Below are 21,887 nucleotides of genomic sequence, written 5' to 3'. Positions count from 1 at the left end.
ATGAAACCAATCAAAGAATGAGTCACTAAACTATGAACGAATTTCGACTTGCGAATATAGTTATCCACGGGTAAATGACGCGTGGAATACGATGCGCACATTAAAAATGCGAAAAAGAAACTCGTGGACCGAGAAATGCGCAGTTCAAAACACGCAACTTGACCGTAAATTTAAAACGCCCTGGTTTCGCGCCGAACCGAATAATGTCATCTGGCAAAAATTAGAAGCGAGCACGGGTTTCTACGGTCTACGCCTTCCGTCAGATGTCTTTCCACTCCTCGTATACGAAAACACTAGGAAAGTCGAAACTATATCTTAAGAATAACAAAATCGAATCTCATTCATGGTATATGTATTTAACAAGCGACAATTCCATACTGAGATACGATTTTTTGAAACAATAATCAATGGAAAGTGAGAGGAGATAGCGGAGGTAAAGAGGAGAACACATGGTTTAGTGACCCATTTCGGGGTGCCTAGCAATTTTCAACAAAAAATTCTCTGATATTTTCCTGATTTCCCTGACAAAAACGGTCAAAAAACCAGGAAAAAATTTAAAATCTCCTGACAGCAAAATTTACGAAACATTTTCCGAGAAATTCGTGTTTTTCAATTTCCCTGACGTTTCCCTGGTACGAAAATCGCTTGCAAAATAAAATTCCCTGACATGCCGAATTTTCGCGGATTCTCTGGTGCTTTCCCTGATTTCCCTGGCATTTTTCGGTTTTAGCGGCCGCTAGGCACCATGCCATTCAAGTACCCATGCACACAAATTACGTGCGGCAGGACCACTGGAAAAAGAAAGAAAAAAAAACACATTGGATCTAGAGTCCCGGCTCTTGAAAACATTGACAAGAAAAAGGAGTCTTGATTCAATCAGATTTACGATTAAATCAAAAGGAAATCCGCTCAAATCAAGAGGCTTGGTTCTTGATTTAAGCTTAAATCTGATTGAATCAAGAGTATTTTTTCTTGTCGATGTTTTTAAGAGTCTGGACTCTAGATCCAATGTGTTTTTTTTCGGTGTTTCTCCAACAAGCGCAAAAAAACATACCGCTAACGGGAGTGGCAAATTCGCGATTTGATGAGCGTTGGGCAAGGTCAAGCCGGGAGATTTGAGGCCGGGGCCAGGGAACTGGGGCGGGTCAAAGGTGCCCCACTCGCGTGTGACATTGGGATCGGATGCTCCAAAATTAAGCCGCCAATAATTAATCGGAGCGGAAGTCCCCACTCCTAACTTCTTTCCTTCCAAGCTCTCATCATTACCAGCTTTTCATTTTACGCTCTTCGCCGCCAGAGACTAGAGGCCCTCCACTGACCTCTTGGCGACAGGTGGAAGCTTTTACTTTCGGGGATTCAACACTTCCTTGTGGGAAATCATAAGGTAGCGACAATCATCACTCTTTTTTCGGTTGTTGACCTAGCCGTAAATGCAAAAATTAAGGTTTGAGGACAAGAGCTCTGCAGCGTTTGAATGGAAAATAACATTGATTGAAACTTCCATTTTTGTCAAACGTCCACGAACCATCCGAAACACTCTCGATTTTGAATCGACAAACTTTTATTTTCAACTACCTAAAAAGGATCTTTTTATTTACATGTTAGGCAAGACAGCCCCGTCATCAAGCCTATCATCTGCATCTTCGTAGTTGCGTCATGGGCACACGATAAACACAATTTGTGATTAAAATATGGCAGAGAAGGGCGCAATTTGACATAAAAGTATAAGTATCATCGGCTCTCTGGCGGGATAATGGTCCTTACGGATGCTCTGTCGCAAACAACCTCAATTTTTGCACACCTACGACTTTCTTATGAGTCCAATCTGTACACAGAGAAGATGAATTTTGCAGCTCCAGCTGTATCAATGATTTAAATTGCATTTTGCAAAAAAGAACCAGGATCATTGCAATGCTGCTCAAGTTGTGCAACTTCTTCTGTCTTGGAAGAAAACCCTAGAAAACAGTTTCTATGCTATACGCTAAAAACAGTAAAATCACGACAAAAATAAGCATGTACATTTCATATTTTCGCATGATTTCAGTAGTTATATTGCAAAGATGCAGTTGCACAATCTTGGTAACATTGCAATGCTCCTGGTTCCTCTTTGCAAAATGCAATCCATTTAATCTAAATTAGATTAGAGGAATTTTAGAAGACTCGATTTCGAAAATTTGATAGTGACGGTTCTCTTCGCAGAATTTGGACAATGAAATTCCCTGACATTTCCCTGATTTCCCTGACACATTTTGGGGAAATTCCCTGACAATTGCAGATATATCAAATGGTTAAGAAGACATAATTAAAAATAGTTTTCAGACAAAATTTGTAGTTCGAAACCTCAAACCCCTTTTTAGAGCGGAAATACAGAAGATCAACAAACTTTCCCTGACATTTTCGCCATTATCCCTGACTTTTTAAAATTCTCTGACATTTCCCGGTTTTTCCGGTATTCCCTGATTGTGGCAACCCTGTATCATGATGGCAGATGACCTAACCTCCAAAATTACGGATGTGTCCATCCTCTCCACATGTAGGTACTCTACGGCGAACCGGTTCGCGGAGGGCACATCCGGCGATGGTGCGGTGCGGCGGCGGTGGAGGGGTCGTTGACCCGCGTCCACGAGCGCGCGTCAACGTCCGACGAGACAATAGCCAATCAAAACAGAAACATCGCAGCCACCGCCGCCGCCGATGCAATGATCGGACCAAAACAAACCCGAGCCGGGGGAAACTGCTCCCTGCGCGGCGGAAGTGCGGAACTTTCCCGGAAGATGGGGCAGCGTTGCGCGTTGCGCTAGGTCAGGACTGCGCATGCGCACCGTGACCGAGAAAGCTCCCCTTCGCCCCGCACCGCGCTCCGATCCGCTCTCGGCCCCGAGAGCGTCTGGTTCACTCCTCCGTTCCCGCAGGTGGATCAGTTTCTCATTGGGGTCCCTTTGTAGAGAGAGTTAAGACTAGAGTACCTGTACACGGGAGAGTATTGCCATCTCTGTGCCGCTCTCTGATTGGTTCATCAGTTTTAGGTTATCATGGAGCTCCAAATTAACCAATGTAAACAAACCCAACCCGAAGGAATACGTATTATCAGCTGAGAAATGAATGATAATCACACTCAAAGCTTATTTTTCGGCAAAAATATCCATTAAAGATCGATCCGAACTCAATTTAGAAGTTGATCATAAAAATATTTCCATCACATCCAAAATCATGTCTAGAACTTCGTAGAACTCTGTCGCCATCTTGTTTCTTCACATAGAGCCAAACTAGGAGCGGAGGGGCTGGGGTTTGTTTACATTGGTCCAACTTTGGGGCTCCATGATAGCCGACCAATCAGAGAGCGGCATACTTTTTCTGTAGTAAAAGGATTGAGATGGCAATACTTTCCCGTACACAGGTACTCTGGTTAAGACAACGCAGCTCATGGATGTCACTAACAGGAATAAAGATTACACAAATTGAACATTTTTCGTGATCTTTGATCAGCTCAAACCCGAATTCCTACCTCCGTTCCTTCTCTCACTCTGCTTGTTCCTTGCCGTGCTCCTAATTCCCTGGTCCATTCCAGTATATAATCTTTGCAATTGGTGGAAATGTAATATTTATTCCCGTTTGTGACACCGTGGAGGCCTAAAATAAGTGAACCAATTAGAAATGGATTCGTATTGTCTTTACTCTCAGCAAGAAGGGACTCAAGGGTCAGCTAAAACGACTGCACATGCAATATTCTAAAATGAGCCAGAAATGGTAGTTCCTTATTTCAAAATTTAGCCCTTAATTGGACCTTATATCAAAATTAGCCCTTAATTGGGCCTTATTTTGCAATAAGGAACTACAATTTCAGATTCATCCATAAAAGCACCTATCTGCACACGTAAACTCACGGTACATATGCTGTTTCTAAAATGAGCCAGAAACAGTAGTTCCGAATTGCAAAATGCAGTCCAATTGACTTGTTCGTATCGATTCCTGAAAACTCGCTTAACTTTAGCCGTGGCGTAAGTATTAAGGGGGGGGGGGGGCTGCGACAAATTTCCACGCGGGGGTTCGTCTATCCGAGGAGGTAAGAAAGCCGTCGAAAGATGGAGAATTTGCCCTCCAGTTAAAATGAAGGTCGGACGAACGGAAAAAACGAGTTCCGCCGATACTCGGACGGGAAAATCTGGGCGCGATTCTTTTTTCACTCGAAAATCACCTACTTTTAATTTCAGTTGGCGTCGGGATCGGATTTTTCACGCGAGATAAAAGGACCGGATTCTAGCCCTGCATCGCGGAATGAACTGCGGAGCGATTCTTGCAAATCCGGAACACTCATCGGAGACAGAACGCGATTCAAATGCGTTACGTAATTCACTCATTCCGAAGCTACTCCATTCGAATAATCGAATCTGCGTCTGCGAGCCGTATTTCAATTTTTTCCGTTAAGTACGTGACGCGTTCCGGGAGTACAAGTCGCCCTTGAGGAGATCGTTTTCGATAGTGGTTCGATGTATTCTTTGGTTCAAAACAATAGAACATAACCTCAAACAAAACTTTCAGGTTTCAGTCGGAAAAGCTGAAAATGAGAAAATTCCTAACTATATCACCCTGCGATGCCATTTAGTACTCGTAAGAATAAAAAATCTATCAGACAAACCCCGTTTCCTCAGATTACTCGATTGACTTTTGAGGCTATGTTTACATGTTGAACCAATCGATATCGATACAATCTTACCTATTTGATGTATCGAAAACGATCTATGGACCGTATTTGATAGTGGTTCGATTTATCGTTCGGTTCAAAACAATAGAATGTAACCTCAAACAAAAAATTTAGGATTTAAGTTGGAAAAGCTGAAAATGAGAAAATTCCTAAAAATCAGATTTTGCGTTGGCATTTGGTACTCTACAGAATGGAAAATCTATCACAAAAACCCCGTCCCCTCAGATTTCTGAATTGACTTTTGAGGCTATGTTTACATGCTGAACCAATCGATATCGATACGATCTCCTCGCCCGTATGATGTATCGAATACGATCTATTCTCCTATTCGACTTTTTCGCGTCGTGAAGATGAGAGGGTCAAGAAGACATCTCTGATCAGTTTCTGGTACCGACTTTCGGGTTCAAACTGGATCGTACTTCGCAAAGGGGAATATAAACTTTAAAAATGGTTCTCAACTGCTTTTGTCGTGTCCCACCGTTTTCCTGTCGCATTTCATTTTTTCGAAAGACGAAAGGTTCATCGTTTTTTTCCCACATTCCAAGCGGGTCATCAGTATAGCTCTTCCAAAATTTCGCCCTTCATCGTCAAAATTAGTTTTACCGACGGAAAAAAAACAAACAAAAAATCAAAACGAAAAACAATTCATTAAAGTTGGTTAGAGGAAACTCAACATATCATGCTCATACGTACATAATTTTTTTTGCGAATTCGGAGGCCGGCAACGTTTTCATATATTTAAATAATGCATTTCTCGGATATTTTTCAATGTCGCGATAAAAATCAGAAATGGTTTACTTCGTAGGCACAATAGGCAACGCTGGAATTAAGTTAAAATGTAAGTGAAACAATCGGAGCTTTAGTTAGTCTCGCATGCGACGGATACTAAACGAATTTCTTTATGACGCCTGGGATGCAACTATTCGGGCTTGACGGATGTCGGTGTTGCATACGCACGAAAATGAAGGCGATCAGACTTCAGACACTGTCCGACTCACTCACGCCGCACGGTGGATCGAGTCAATTCGAGAGGTCGGACACGAAATTTTTGACTAAAACTGCAAATCTTGATGTTTATTTCGTCACATTTTGAATTGCAAAGAGTGCTGTTGGAAGAAAATTTTACGAGTAAATCAATGAAAACACTTTTAGAACTTCAAATTTTTGTACAAACGGCGTTGTGTGCGTTTAAAATTTCCAAATTTTGTCCGACCTCTCCTATTGACTCGATCCACTGTGCGCCGTCGAGATGAATATGTGGATGGAGGAAATTGAGAGCGGACGATAAGGAACGGCAAGACAATATGGAGATAGCGACTGATCTTCTGCTCTGGGGAAAATTTTGATAAAGATTGCTTATTCATGAATCATGAACGAGGGAATCAGATTCGGATTCTGCGGTATGTTATAAGCTCCGTAATTTATGCCTGGGATTACCTTCTGGTCGGCGAGCCCGACCGGTAGTGCAGGTTGGGGCAAGGCTGTGCACCGGCACCGGGTCCCGGTTTCATACCAGATTTTGCACGCTGTCAACCTCGAGTCGCAAAATTTTCGCCCGATAACGCCCATTAACAGGAAAAAAAAAATCACCCACAGCTTACAGCTCTGTAAATCGTCCGTCGAGAGCCGCGGCGCATAGTACTGCCCTGCTACGGAAGAACGCCGTATGAACATTCGAGAGTTGCCAAATTTCCCTCGATAAAATGTTCAATTTTGAAGAAAGCTGTGATATTTTTCCATAAAATTTTCAGAAACTATAGGTGAAATTTCGAACAAAATTATCTGAAAAATTAGAGGAAAAATACTAGGTAACAAATTTTCCCGAAAATTCGTAACTTACTAAAGGAAATTTGGCAACGTCTGAAGGCTCATACGGCTTTTTCCTTAGCACGATAGAGCAGAACGAGCTAATAGAAGAGGTCGGATATGCAATTCCTGGCTATATCTTCCGATTGTGAAGTTTATTTCGTCACAAATTAAATTTCAAGGGGTGCTTTAGGTAGGAAATTTCACGGAACACCAAATGGCACCACTCTTAAACTGTTGTGTTTCATACTATCGAAAATATAAGCTTTTAAAGTTTCTCTTGCTCTCGTTCGTTTTCAAAGGTTACCTACCCTTTTGGGCCCTAAGAGCTACATATTTCGAGTTGTCCATACTCTCCCTATGTAGGTACTCTACCGGTAATTGGCCTACCCTAAGTTTGGAGGGATAAGAGCCAGAACGATGGTTCCTCTTTTGAATACTGAGAAGCACTTCGACGGACAGTGCACCTGAAAACTTTGAAAAAGATGCACCATCATACTTGTGTGGAAGTACCATCGTAGTTTCACGAGAAATTTTCACGTCAACGTGCGGTGACGATAATGAGAAAGTGTCCACTTGGCAACAGCGGATAGAGGAATGGCGTCTTGTTTACATCTGTCTGGATACTAGGTTATCCCGTTATCACTGACTAAATCCCTTCTCATTCGCGCTTGTTGATAACAGATTCGTGAGAATCAAAATAATTTTAGTAATTTTCAGATACATGCTGTTAGCTCAAAAATAAAATAGATTTTCGACGTGTAAAAAGTGTTGCACTCTCATTATTTCTAACCTTCAGTACATTGGAACTGAGAAGGACATGTCGTTATGAGTAACACAGAGGTGAGAGGAATTCTGTTGTAAATTACTGATTTATCAAAAAGTTTCGCGGAAAAACCTAGGCAACTAGATCTCAATGATGGTAAATGATTTCTTGTACGGTGAGTGGTGACCCTCCACAGTTGGTAAAACGGAAGTCCCAAAAAGTGATTACTGTTCAATTGTATCCCATGTCCACTTTCTTCGGTGAAGGTAGCGTACTACATTCGTAAAACTAATTAAGACTTCATCTGAAAATTATTGATCACCATGTTGAGTAAAGTACTATTGATGGTGGTAATTCACCACTCTACATTTTCTTCACTATACGACACTCCTTGAGCTTCCCTAATTCTTGATTGACTTCCTAATTCTTAGTTACTACCACTAATATCCTTGTCGATCTGAACCAGACCGTAAGGAAGGAAACCTGTATTCTGATGACTTTGAAATAACTCATCCTATTTCCACAGTTACGGTTTCGCAGCTCACGCTTACAATACAATGCGGTACAAATTTACAATAGCGACATCAACTAGACGGATTAATTAAAATCAGGATGACTGAATCTTTTTGCGCCACGTTTCCTTTTTGCTACACGTCTTTCCTAACGACTGGGAAATATGGTGCCTTTGAACTTTCCACTTTCCTAAGTGGTGTCAAAAGAAACTCACAAAATTTCAAAGTAGAAAGTAGCTTGATTTAATCTTGAAAAATAAAAAATGAAGAAAATTAGCCATCGCCATCATGTAATTAATGCAGTTGCTCTCCGTTAAAATGTGATACCTTGCGGGATTCTCGATCGGAAGTGCTGGGCGAAGCGGAGATAAAGATCACCGTTGTGCATTGCTTGAGAAATGACCATTAGAACTTGCGACAGCATCGAGCGAATGGAAAGCAGTTCCCCAAAAATGGTATAGAAGCTGCTCTCAGCGTTTGACCGACCAAGGGAATGAAATGGTAGTGCTCATAGTGTTTTCAATCATATAATGTTTCATTTGCATATACACAGGAATTTAATCTAGTTCATCATGGAGCAAACTTGATGAAGAGGATGATGTTCATGTTTAACAAAATTTGATTAATTAAGCAAGTATAATAAGTATAGATCCTTATCAATTCCTCAGTTGCTGGATGTACATAAATCATGAGCATCATGTCACAATAGTTCCTCGCATAAACCTTCAACACATTACCAAAAATGTCTGTATGATTCGAGAAGTTTTCACATGAACACAGAATTGCTTACAATTCTCGAACATAAAGGACACTTTGGTCGTGGCATCTAATGCGGATAGTAAAAAGATGAACAATCTGGATATTAATCAAACTATGCTTCCCTGTTTTCTCTTTCTCAGAGCACTTCAGAACTAACAGGTGGAAATTTGGCACACTGACAGCACTGACACACAAGGGATATTGACCTAGGTCACTTTCCTCATGTGAGAGAAAGTGAGGAGAGTTGAGAGCAGAAACATGAGTGGTAGGTAAACAGAGAGATGTTATCCAGCTGTACTCACGCTCAGTTTTAGGTACTTGGGTCCAGAATGTCATTTTTTTAATTAAAAGTATAGAGAAAATAGATACTGAGAAGTAAGGAGTGAAGAAGGAGCAAGGAGGACAGTAGTTAACTTGCACATTTTTCGGCATTTCGGCGATGTTAGGCGCCGGTCGAGGAGGAATAAACGAATAATCGTAATAAAACAACGAAACCCTCTATGCTATTATCGAAACATGACGCAATTCTAATGCAGCTAGATGATAATTACATCGCGACACGTCAAATCTACTGATAGGCAACTGATAAGAGTAATGGAAAGCCCGAAAATACAGAAAACATGACACACTCACTGCGGAATTCGATAAGTATCACAGTAAACTGTTACAGCGTACCCACGATGTTCGTCAAAATGAAAGCAACGCCGTCCAAAATGGGCAACGTGCTTTTCGTGTAAAGGGTCTTGCCGTCTCGGAAGGGTTGAGAAGGATTGCGAAAAGGGTGAAGCGGTAGCGAAAATGAGAAATCCGTACCTTGTCAATCGGCAATGTTTATCGGCAACGCACAATCCAAATCCAAATTAGAACGGAACTGACCGGGAAATATGCACAACACTGAGCTATCGTAGAGCAAACGAGGTTGGCGAAAACTAGTTACAACAAAAACACCCGACTCACATGAATAAACGTGTAGAGTAATTCGCGAGAGACTAGCACAACACAAAATAACAGTGGAAGTCGTTCGGAGTTTGTTGGTCGCTGGCGTATGGCCTGATGTCATACCTTGCCGCCTCGGCCAATGAGAGCGCGCCGATCCCCGATTCCCCCTCCTCGCGGTAATTGGTGCGCACAGCGCGGCGCGGCGAAAATTGTCGATCTCGCGAACTGCGAAACGAAACGGCACCTACATATTATCTGCACAGAAGGATTCCGCGTGACGTCAGGCGCCCTCAAAGTCACCACGATGCGAGGGGTTATCGCCTTTGCGTCCTCGCCGGCGAAAAAGTTCGCAGCCAGATGACTTTGATTAAAGTCAAAAGATCACCGCACCTAACCTCCCAGCTTCTCGGCTCATTGTCAGCTGAAAGACGAGAAACGCTGGACAGCAATTTAGTAAGTAGCCGTTCATAAAATACGCAACGCCTAACACCCCCCCCCCCCTCGTATAACGCATCCCTAACAGAATAGAGCCCCCCCCCCCCCCAAAAAAAAAGAACAGATTTTAACCCTTTTGAATAATTAAGTGATGCTTACGTCCGAAGTCCACCCTAGCGCTTTTGCTGAATCCTGGACGAAAAATCGCCCCTCCACGTCAGCGGAACGTTACGCAGGCAGCCCAGAGCACCTCTCTCTTCTCTGAAATGCACCATGCACCCCATAACGCAGGCTTCGATCCCCCTCTCCCTAGAGCGTTAACCGTATTTTATGAACGGTATGAACGATTTGTCATTTCTCTCTATTGAAGCGCTTGGTAGTAATAAATAAGTAATTTTCCTCCTACGCACACCCTTTTCCTAGAGAATCGAGATTTTCCCGAGAATAAATTAGCTTTTCCGAGGATAGTTCGAGTTGACGAAAGAAAAGTATTTCCCTCTATGATAACAAGGTTGATGTCTCGAAATTGCAAGAATCGCCCATGGACCACCATGTAAAATTGAACCATTTGCCTTGCGTCTGAAAAGACCCGCACGTGCTTGATGAGGCCAAGTACTTACTACTTACTTCACTTACTAATTATTGCTGAGGCCAAAAATGACCTTAGCTTTTTCCCGTCAGCAAGCAATTTTCCGTAAATCGAATTCAGAAAAAAATAAAAAGAACCCAATAAAATCCAGTTTTTGACGTGCAATAAACCTCTTTTACTTTATTATTTTTTTTCTTTTCGATTTTCCGGATAATTGGTGGGCGCGATTGAAAAGCAAGGTCATTTTCGGGCTCAGCACTGAAAAGCACCTACGAACTAATAAATGCCTGGGATTTTTTCCGATGCAGTCCTCCTAAATGGCTGATATCGTGATATGTAAGTGCGGAGTGAGGTTGAATGCAGCGGCTTGGCGTGCTTTACGATACATCGATTGATCTGACATTTGAACCTGTGGAAAAGGATCGATAGAGAGGGTGTTCGCAGCGAACACCTTGATAATCGATTCTTTACCACGACTTCAAATGGGGGAATATCGATTATCGACCACTCACGCTTCACTGCTGCTGCATGGAGGGGTCAAGGTCATCGGGATTTATTTGATCTTCCACGGTAAGCGGAGACTGCTTTTCGGGACCCGGCGATACCCGATGCACTCATCGTTTTTGCGATGGAAATATTCGAGGTGTGACGTCACAGTGTTGGGATGCGGGTAATTTTCCTGAGCGGTCCAGCCAACCACCCGGCGCGCGACGCTCACCGTTGAGCCGGTGTCGTTTTGGGCTCTTGCCAACTGCCTTTCCATGACTCGCAAAACTTATTTCAACAACAAATCGAATCGCGCGATCGTGCATTACGACCGACATGTTCGTTATGTGCCGCCCCCTCCCCGCCCGAACATGTAACTGTGAGGGTCTGCGGGAAAATCCGCTCGCGGCGAGAAGAGAGAGTGGAAAATCGATTGCGTGTGAACTTTTTTGTGATATAATTTTCGTGGGCCTGCTCACCGGCCTCGGTTGCTGTCCGTTGCGTGGAAGAAAAGTTGAATGATTCGATTCTGACGTCATCGCAGGAGTACCATGTTTGCTTTATAGCATTCTTTGTTCCAAATCAACATAGAGTACATAGAGTCGTAATGTAAATGGGAGAGCTGGCGCCATGTTCAGTTCTACGAGTTTCGAGCCCGGTGTGCGCCGAGATCGGGTCACTTTTTCGATACATGTTCGATCCAAAATGGCGGTGTGGAATTCGTGGGTGATTCCTATCTTCTTTGTTTCGGAATCGAATTCGGGACCTGGAAAATGCTTAAAAGTGGCGCCAGCTCACCCACTTACATTATGACTCAATGTACTCTATGCAAATCAACTGATTTTGCTCTGTTTATTTTTGGTGTAGCACAAAAAGAAAATGCATTGACCATGAACACTTTCTGCTCATCAGAATTTTTTGAGATAACTCTAAAGATGAAAATCCTTTTAAAATAACAAAGAAAAAAAGTTACGACTATATAGACATCATACCATCCGTTCCAGGTTTAGGGACCGAAAGTTACGGGTGCTGGAGCCGTAGCTCTGACTGCTCCGGGTGCTGCGTCCGAAACTTTCGGCTTCTGAGCTCGAAACGCGGATGGTATGTCTACGTAGTCAGTATACGGCTTCCACGGCCGGAGTTTTTTTCAGTGCATATTTGGACTACATTTTGAAATTTGGGACTACAATGACTTGCTTAATTTTGAAACATCGTAAGTACCATCCCAGTGTACACAAATTTTTTTACGAGTGAGGCAGAAATTCTAGTTCCAAATTGCAAAATGAAGTCCATTTCTTCTACGCATATTCTCTAGGCGATGGACTACATTTTGCAATTCGGAACTACGACTCCTGGCTTATCTTTAAAAACACAAACGTGCCTGGGAAACTAATGGTGCATACGTCGTTTCTGAACTGAGCGAGATAATGTCGTTCCAAGTAGCAAAATGTAGTCCAAATATTCTTGAAATATACACAGCGAAATAAAAATCAGCGATGGTTTACTTCATCGGCACAATAGACCAGGGCCGGATTAAGGGGGTGGCCATATGGGCCGCGGCCCATGGCGGCAAATTTAGGGGGCGGTAAATTTTGCAATTTTTTTAAATGTAGCCATAAAGAAAAATCGGATTCAGAAAAAAAAATTACGAACGAGAAAAGGTGACAAAGCTCTCATTTCCCGAGAGTATATCTCTAATTTTGTCGTCCTTCTGTGATGCAATAGACAGCACCTTTAATTAGTCGAGTTAAGACTAAGAGGGAAACCGAACACGGAATTTGGCCTGGAACGGCGCAGAGAGCAATGATGACGAGAACGTGAGATGAAAAGGAGAAACCCTCGGCGCGGCGGTTGGCATGTAACACATATTAGCGCCTACAAGACTGCATGAATACTTCACGCATTGCGACAAACACAGTGCGGTCGCTGCGGTCAGCAGCGGGCAGCGTGAAACGCATAGCGCCTACAAGACTGCATGAATACTTCACGCATTGCGTCAAACACAGTGCGTGCAGCAGCAGTCGGCCCGAAGCGCATCGCGCATGTAAGACTCTAGGAATACTTCACGTATATTGCGCCAAACACAGTGCGGTCAGCGCGGCGCGGCGGCGGAAGTTAAAATTACTAAACTACATTTATGTTTGTTCTTTCATAATTTTTTGGTTAATCTTTTATAAATGGAGGGCCTTGTCCATACAGAGATAGGTTTACGGAACTTAACTTTCGCGCCAAGTTCCGCGAACTTTTGCTAGTAGTGTTGACAGGGCTTTCGCAAAAAATGTGACAAACACGAGTGAACGCGTCTTATACGCCTCTTTCTCTCCGGCACGTTCACTTGATGATTTTTTTTAATGTTTCAAAACGAATGAGAAGGGGGCGGCAAAATACAGGTGGCCGCCCATACTTACCGCCCATGGGCGGTAAGTGAGTAAATCGGGCCCTGCAATAGACAACGCTGGAATCGAGTTGGTAAGTGAAACAATCAGAAATTGATAGACAAAGCTATAGATGAAGATGACAAATAGGATCTGGAGGGAACCTATTGGAGGAAGCTGGTGGTTGCAATGGACACAGGAGGCAGGTGATAGACTAATTAACGGCAATCCACGAGGAACCCGACAGTTTGTCCATCATTTTCTCCCTTAGTCTATGAGAACCACACATTTCAACCAATAGGATCGTTCCATACCCCCTATGTCTTCTTTGTCTGTAGCTTTGTCTATCGATTTCGATAATCAGCCCGCTGGGTCGTTGAATCTCTATCGAATGACCTTGATCGATAAATAGCATTGCCAAGATAGGGTTTTATCGATCAAGTTCATTCGATAAAGATTCAACAATCGACCCGGTGGCCGATCCCGGTCAGCGGTCACCACTCACTTGAGACGATTACAACAAATTGAGATTGAGCAGAAGCCGGGAGCCTGGAACAGGCATTGTTGCCAGATCGTGCTGAAAAATCAGTGCTGTTCCCCATTTAAACCCGTATATATATTCATTTAAAGGCACAACCTGGCAACTTTGGAGTCGGGAGCATGGGTCACCCGTGAGAAGCTCGCGCTCGTCTTGAATGAAATTAAAAAATCGTTGGTCGTCTCCGACGAGAACCGCGTCTTCGTCTTCCGATGTTCCGAGATGAGCCCTCGATCGCGTGCCGGTGCATGGCCGCCGTGGCTCACGCCGACCCGGAGACCCGACCAATTAGAACGGACATTGTCCGGCCGGGCACCCGACTAATTCACCGCCACCGGAAGAACTGCGACCGCCCCGACGAAAGAAGGAAAAGAAATTTTCGTCTTGTTCTCATGTCCGTAAGGGAGCGTTCGCAAAAAAAAAAAAAAAAAAAAAAAAAAAAAAACCTAACGCACTCTATCGGAATTTTTGACAACCCCCCGTCCCCCCGTTACGCAGTGTAGAGCAAACAGCTTTTGATTTTTTAGTATGGAAAAAATAGTACAACTTCAATCTCGGGGTTTCGGCTCCTCTGTTCTGCCAAGCTAAGGAAAAACGCCGTATGAACCTTCAGCCGTTGCCAAATTTCCTGTGGCAAACACACAATTTTCGGGAAAATTTTCAAGTATTTTCCCCCCGATTTTTCAGAGAATCTTGTTCGCACTTCAATCTAAAAAATCAGAAAATTTCAAAGAAAAATAGTCATATCTTTCTTCGAAAAAAAATATTTTCCGAGAGGAAGTTTGGCAACATTCGAATGCTCACACGACGTTTTCCCTTAGCACAGCAGTGTTGCACGTTGTTTGCACTTCACGAAATAAAAAAATTAGCGCAGAGCCCTAACTCTTAGGTGAAATAGCTGCATGGCCGGATTTACCTACTTGCCGCCCATGGGCTGCCTGTATTTTGCCGCCCTCTTCTCATTCATTTTGAAACATCAATAAAAACCATCAAGTGAACGTGCCGGAGGGAGAAGGGTGCATAAGACGCGTTCACTCGTGTTGCACACATTTTTTGCGTAAGCTCTGTCAACACTTAGACTTGAGATGAAAAGGAGAAGCCCTCGACGCGGCGGTCGGCATGTAACACATATTAGCGCCTACGAGACTGCATGAATACTTCACGCATTGCGTCAAACACAGTACGGTCAACAGCGGTCGGCGCGGCGAGAAACGCACAGTGCCTACAAGACTACATGAATACTTCACGCATTGCGCCTAACACAGTGTGGTCAGCGCGGCACGGCGCGGCGGCGGAAGTTAAAATTATTAAACCACATTTATTTTTTAGTTCATTTCTTACAAATGAAAGGCCTTGTCCTCACAGAGATAGGTTTACGGAACTGAACTTTCGCGCGAAGTTCCGTGAACTTTTGATGTAGAGGTGGACTCTCCGGGTAGGGTGGGATATCCCCTCCATTTTGGCCTCAACTTGAGAGCTTTTTTTGAGCTTAGGAGTTGATTTCAGAGAAAACCAGTGGCACCATCGTGTTTCTCGCGAACTTTTACATAAGAATCAATGGTCAAATCGCAAATCCCTCACACCTGCAACACCTCCATTTTCGATTTTTTTCGGACAACCGGGGGGGGGGGGGGGCTTAGTCCGCCCCCCTTACTTTGATCCGCCCATGACCTTGTACAGTGGTCAATACTAGAAAAATGAAGTGTTTGAGTTGGCGCACCTTGTCTGGTGCCCGATCGAACCCGCGAAATTTGGCAGTGATGCGAATTAACGAGCAATGAGACTCGGCGTAACGCGCCGTTAAGGTTATGTATGTCGGCTCTAAACACCGGACATCCTTCGAAGCGTCTTAATGGGAGAATCGCGATGCGAAGACACTAATCAAGCATGGATTCTACATTTTACATTTGCACGCACGGCGTACGGCGACGCAGAGCTGATCGTGAGCTGCGGCCATCGCGGGAGAACGCTGCCTCCTGAAAATATTCCAACATGCTTTTTCGGATGGTGCGTGGACGTTTAACGCTCGAGCGAGGGATATTCACGGGTATTCCTCGATGTTTGGAATATCACATCGATTATCATTGGTGCATCTAATACTGCCACGCTAGTATCGTTGTTGGACACTGGGGAAATTTTGGATTTCTTTTTTTTTTAACTCAAAGGAATGTAAATTTACTATCGACGACAAAAATTCTTTTTTCGATTTAAAAAATGCCTTTTTTGCAACAGAGAAAAATTTTTTCCACAAAAATTTGATGTTAGGTTCGTAAACTGTAGGTCCCAGGTTCAAATCCCGATAGGTAGGTCAAAATTTGCGAGTCGGTACTTGCCATGTGGAGTCTTCGACACTTGTGGATACGCAATTGAATAATTTTTTTCATCAAAAATTCAATAAATTTATCCATTTTTTGCGATTATTGATTAATAATAATACATACCCTGTCAAAAAGTCCCCATGGATTCCAATCACTCCCATGGGGACCCAGTGCAAAAACCCCATGGGAAATATTGATGGGGAATCCATTTGGGTTTTTCCCATGGGTTCTCATGGGACCTTTTTGACAGGAAACCACGGAAGCATGCAATAGATAGCACTTACAACTGTCTTGCCCGACATGAAAACGAAAAATACCCTTTTTATGTACAATTGAAGTAAAATCAGTGAATTTTCAATCATCCTAACGATTTCTAGGAGTCTTTCGGGCGATTAGTGATAATTTGAGACAGAGCAGAGGCTTCTTTCAATACAATTTTCCGGTCAGATATTTCTGAGACCGTTTTCTCAAATCTCTATTTTTGCACTTACTCTTCGCTATCACGGCAGAAAAGGATCGCTCCGTCTTTCCTTTGTCTCTTCTGTACATCACTTTGTCGATCAAACTCGATGGTCAGCCGGCTGACTCGAAGTTCACCGTCAGAAACTGCAGCGCGTTAATGATAGCTTCTGGTTGCGGCGCGATTTTTTCCTGCTTACGCGCGCGGACTCAAATGCTCGCGAATACGCGGCTGCATAGCCCACATACTAATTGTGCGGGATGGTAATTAAGTAAATTGATAAAACTAACTGGACAGCGTCGTTGATCGCCCGCCGTTGCGCAATGAAAATCCACTCTAATCGCCGCCATTAACGCCGCCTCCGCGGAAAATGCTCCGCGTCAAAGTGCGACTCTTGTTTTGATTGACGTTCGAAAATCATGCATCACGAGGCGCCGCCGCGAAGTGGATCGAGTCAATATGAGAGGTCGGACAAAATTCGGAAACTTCAAACGCATGTAACTCCGTCCAAACGAGACTTCGAGGTTCTAAAAGTGGTTCCATTGGTTTCCTCGTAAAATTTTCTTATTGATGCACCCCTTTGTAGTCTAAAATGTGACGAAATAAACATAAAAATTCGCAGTTTTTGTCCAAGATTTACGGTCCGATCCCTCTAATTGACTCGATCCACTGTGCGCTGAAGCTCGAAAGCCCCCCCCCCTCTCCGACCGGGGGGGGGGGGGGGGAGGCGACTTAGGAAAATCGACAATCTTCGGATGGACTTGACCAGATCGGACCACTAATAACATAATTTCTTCATCTTCAAATTCCCTGACTTTCCCTAACTCTTACTTGACTATTTCTGTTTTCTCCCGACTCCAAAATCTCAAAAAAAGCAACGAACTCTATCACGAGATTGCTAGATTACCTTTAGATACCAAGATTTTGAGAGAATTTGTTCGATAATACTATGTTCGGATTGATTCCCGGTGTGAATTCACCTCGATCATTTCATATTTTTCAAGACAGACTAATTTCAAAATGCACAGATATTCTCATTTTATTTTCCAGTACTTCCAACTTTAGAAAAATTGAATTCTTTTTTTTTTTTTTTTTTTTTTATTCATCCAAAATATGTTACAACCACCTAACTAGGTGTAAATTAACTTTACTTTACAAATAAAATAACTTATAAATTGACTAGCATCTAATTTTTGTTTTTAACTTTAACTTTCATAACCCATACTCGCATGAAACCCAGACTACATTCATACTTCTTACTTGCTATATAGATTTAGAAAATAAATAAATCAAAAAATAATAAAAATAAATGAGCATGATAAATAAGAAAACTTAAGAGAGATGAGTTACAACTGCTTTCATGCGTTATCCATGTCCCCAGTGGCTTCTCTGATAACTAGATTATGGGAAATCTACTTTGTTGTATTAAGATAAGCAAAAGTGACTATTTTAAGTTAAACGCCAAAGGCTAGGTCACGAGGTTTGGTCCTCTTTAGCCTCCTTACCGGGACGTCTGTGGTGAGTTCCCTGGCTAGGGGATTAGAATGAATTTCAAGTTTATTGTAGTACTTGTAGGAAGCGTTTTTGATGTAATCAGAGACGGACTCTATTTCAAGCTCCTCTCTAATTGATTGGTTAGTTGTGAACCATGGGGCATCTACCATTGACCGCAGCACCTTCGCCTGGAAGGACTCAATCAGGTATCTATTGCTCGGTTTGGTGCAGCCCCATAGTTCACAAGCATATGTCCAGACAGGTCTGAGGACTTGTTTGTATAAGAGAACTTTATTGGCAATGGAGAGTGCCGAGTTTCTTCCCAAGAGCCAGTACATTTGTCTGTATTTTGCATTAAGTTGTTCTCTTTTATTTTTGATATGTTGTTTCCAAATCAATTTTCTGTCAATCGTGACTCCAAGATATTTTGCTGTATCCGAGTATGGTACAGGTTTATTTTCAATTAATATAGGGATATAATTAATTTTTTTGTTAGTAAAAATGGTGTGAACCGACTTTGGATTGGAGAGAGCCACTCTCCAGTCCTTGGTCCAGTTCACAACCTCGTCAACAGTATTTTGTAACTTGACAGTGGCCTCAGGAAGATCTCGACCCGTCTCCAAAGCTGCAATGTCATCAGCGAATGTTCCTAAAAGTTTACCACTTTCAGGCACATCTCTAGTGAATAAAAGGTACAAAATTGGCCCCAATACACTCCCTTGGGGAACTCCGGCCAATATGGTTTTAAATTCCGAATATGCACTTCCATATCTTACTCTAAATTGTCTATTTGACAGATATGAGTTTATTAAATCGCAATGATTAGTCGGTAGAATGCTTTTCAGTTTGAAGATTAGCCCTTGATGCCAAACTCTGTCGAAAGCCATTTGAATGTCAAGGAATATGGCAGCTGTTACTCCTTTCTCTTCTAGTGTCTTTTCTATTAGGTCAATTACTCTATGTACTTGCTGAGTTGTAGAATGCCTTTCACGAAATCCAAATTGGTGATTTGGGATCGCATTATTTTCTAATAATATTGGTTTTAATCTCTTAAGGTACAAGCGTTCCCATAATTTACTTATTACAGAAAGAAGGGAGATTGGCCTGTGTGAGCTTGGTTCGTTATGGTCTTTGCCTGTCTTCGGGATTAAAATTATTTCGGCTTCTTTCCAAACTTTTGGAAAGTAACTTTTTTCTAGCATGTAGTTAAAAATAGAGCAGAGTTTAGTTATTGCATTACCTGGTAGATGTTTTAATATCTCTCCACCAATCTGATCCCTTCCCGGGGCTTTCCTACGCTTAACTTTATATTTAATTTCTTTGAACAACTCATCATGTGTAATTGGAGCTATTTTTTCTTTAGCTATTTCTCTCGGTTTTTCTAACTGTTCAAGATTCAACCCGGGTATGTCTTCATTCGGGGCGAACACACTAGCTAGATGTTCAGAAAATACCTCTGCTTTTTCTATTTCTGTTTTGGCCCAATCTCCATTCTTTTTCCTAATTGGGGGACAGTGAACTGGTGTGTTTTTTAGATATCTAATAGCTTTCCATAGGGAATAATCTGTACCAGGTTTGTTATTTAAGCCTTTGAGGAATTTTTTTGTGCTCTCGTGTTTGTAATTCCAAAGTAAGCTATTTAGTTTTTTATTTATTTTATTGAGAATTGTTTTATCACCTGGATATCTAGTGGAATGCCAAGTGGCTCGGGCTTTTCTCCTTTGTCTAATTAGTTCCCTAACATCTTTTGGGATCTTTAAACTGTAAAGCATTGTTTTGGTCGGAGGGGTACAAGATTTGACAATGTTTTGAATTTGTAAAGCGAGTAATTGAATTTCGTTCTCACATTGCTCATTACTTAAAATTGCATTTTCGGTTATTATACTATTAAGCTTATCTCTGAATTGCTTCCAGTCCGTTTTTTCGTTGAATAGAGGACTATTTTTAATTCTTAGCAGTCCGGATGACGAGAGCATGAGTAATACTGGAATGTGATCTGATGATAAATCACCGATTGCATAGGTGTCACAACAATTAATTGAAATGCCTTTTGACACGAAAAAGTCGATTACATCTGGCTTTTTTCTCCTGTCTTTTGGCCATGAGGTGGGATATCCTTGAGAGTGAAAATTTAATTTTAGATCAATTGAGGCTTTTTCTAGTTCTTTACCTTTAGTGAGGGTCTTCCTAGATCCCCATAATTTATGTTTTGCATTAAAATCGCCGCCTATTATGAATCTGGGACCCAGAGTTTCGAATAGCGAGATGTAATCGTCTTTTTTAATTCTGTTATTAGGGGGACTATAAAGAGATGCAACTCTTATGTCACCCATATAGGTCTTAACTGTGATTGACGCAACTTGGAATTTGCTGTTTTTGTATGGCATATCAAGATAATGCTGAATTTTTAACTTAATAATTACCGCAGCTCCACCTCTAGCTGTACCCGCTGGGTGGGTAGTATGATAAATGGCGTAACCTGGTATTTTAAGAAAACTATCAAATTTAAGGTGGGTTTCTGATACTAACAGAATATCAGCATCTGTTTCTTTAAGAAAATCAGTTACTACCATTCTTTTTTCTAATATTCCATCAACATTCCATGTAATAATTTTTAACATTTTCGAACGTCCCATGTCGGAAATCCTATCAATATCATCACCCAATATTGGTTTACATTCTAAATCAGAGCCAATTAGGGGGTCAATTTTATTCCTAAATCTGTTAGCGCCGTTTGCCATGTTCTAATTTTTGAATTTTCTCTTTGAGCCAACTAATTTCTTGACTCTGCTGATCTAACTTAGATAAGATTAGTGCTAAATACATGTTTTGATCTAGCGATTCAGGGTTTGTATTATGTGAGTTACGACCATTATTGGCACCATTCACTGCTTGAGCGTACCCTCTCCCTGTGTTCGGCTTTGGGGGGGGAGCTTGAGTTTTAATTTCTTCCCTATTGTTTTTCTTATCTTTACCATCTTTTTCGATGGGTTTTCTTCTTTGTTTTTGTATTGCTTTGGCTACTGCACACCCTCTATAGTTTGCGGGGTGTTTTTCCCCACAATTTACGCATAAGGGGTCTTTTGTAAATTTGCCTAACTCACATTTGTCTGAAAAATGATCCCCTGCACACCGAACACAACGAGGGGCCCTAAAACAGTATTTACGGGTGTGCCCATACGCTTGGCACCGGAGGCACTGTGGAACTACATCATCCCCTTTTTTAAGGGGTTCTACAACTATTCTTGTGTGAAGGATACTCTTAATACTGAAAATTTCCTCCACATCTTGGGTATTTTCAAACAAAATATGGAAAATAGGAAGGCCTATTAATTTTTTCTTGAACTGTTTTTGATACACTTGTTGCGAAGGGTCCACCTGGGCCTGCTGATTAGGTTGAGGTTGCTGAATCTCGATCCATTCCACGATTTTCACATTGCTTGCTCCAATCGCTTTGAATCCTTTGTCCTTTAGGTCATCGATTATTTCTTCGACGGGGGTTGATTGGTGAAGTCCTCTCACCACTACTTTTATGGGGCGGGTTATCTTATTTTCGTAGGTGACGAACTGGAGATTGGCTTCTTGAAATGTCTTGCCGCATTTTTCCCAGGTAATTTTTCACGGGTATTCCTCGATGTTTGGAATATCACATCGATTATCATTGGTGCATCTAATACTGCCACGCTAGTATCGTTGTTGGACACTGGG

General features: G+C 42.2%; 1 protein-coding gene across 2 annotated transcripts in view; it reads right to left on the bottom strand.

Moving 5' to 3' along the window:
* The window catches only part of FASN1 (Fatty acid synthase 1), a 100,566-nt gene that overhangs the window by 62,651 nt on the left and 16,028 nt on the right, over positions 1–21,887 (bottom strand). Inside the window, exon 1 of one of the 2 annotated variants that reach the window (XM_019049522.2) lies at positions 9,359–9,590. The exons of the other annotated variant lie outside the window; for it this stretch is intronic. The gene's annotated coding sequence lies outside the window, so the exon portion shown is untranslated. Of the gene's footprint in view, positions 1–9,358; positions 9,591–21,887 lie in introns of those variants that run through there. 2 annotated transcript variants of the gene reach the window in all.

Source organism: Bemisia tabaci, chromosome 4 (genome assembly GCF_918797505.1).
Source record: "Bemisia tabaci chromosome 4, PGI_BMITA_v3".
In the NCBI taxonomy this organism is placed as follows: domain Eukaryota; kingdom Metazoa; phylum Arthropoda; class Insecta; order Hemiptera; family Aleyrodidae; genus Bemisia; species Bemisia tabaci.
This window is presented reverse-complemented; position numbering and strand designations above follow the sequence as displayed.